Source organism: Pipistrellus hanaki (genome assembly GCF_964339955.1).
Source record: "Pipistrellus hanaki genome assembly, chromosome: 3".
Classification (NCBI taxonomy): domain Eukaryota; kingdom Metazoa; phylum Chordata; class Mammalia; order Chiroptera; family Vespertilionidae; genus Pipistrellus; species Pipistrellus hanaki.
Window position 1 is genome coordinate 43,624,643 of NC_140505.1, and position 800 is coordinate 43,625,442.

An 800-nucleotide genomic window follows, 5' to 3' on the forward strand; every position below is an offset into this window, starting at 1 on the left:
TGTAATATAAAGAACATACCAGAGTTCCTCTAATATTATGTTAATGAGCACCATGTTGTAGTAGACATCAATTCATTCCATTCTGTGCCTAGAGCATTAGTGAAACTTGGAGAAGCAATGTAATGACCTAGATACCAAAATTTATTAATGTTATCGCCATAGATTTTTAAATCACTTGGAATTTAACAAAGCAATTCACAAAGTTTTTCATATATGATATTAAAACTTTAATAATTAATAAGCCATAACTACTGCAAGAACATCCATAGCTCATATTAAAACATGATTTTCCTTATAATAGGACATAAATATTTTAATCTTATTGAATATCATAAGCATTTAAAAATCATTTTACAGTGCTTTAGGTAATTATTTTTTAAACACAGGGTGAGAGTAATCTGATATTTTCACATATGATTATGAGTTCTCTTCACAGAAATTTCATGGAATATGAAATTTATTTGTATCTTAGAATTTTTCATTACATATCAAAGTAATTGCAATTGGGATTTATAGGAGTAAGCCTTTGAAAGGAGACTTCTTTCTGTTTCCTAGAAAGAAAGTGTAGTGAGGCAAAGTTGACACAGTCAAAAACAGTTTTGGTCATAGGAAGTTGATGAATTTTGAGCACATCAACATTTTTAGATCCAGAAAGATTTATGAATATAATTATACCTATGTCCAATTAAGGACAGGTTGATATCGGAGGCCATTTATTTAAAAATTAAAAACATTTAAGTCTTTGAGGTATAAAATTTATGCTATTTTATCCCATATAGTTTCTCTCATAAAAATATGCG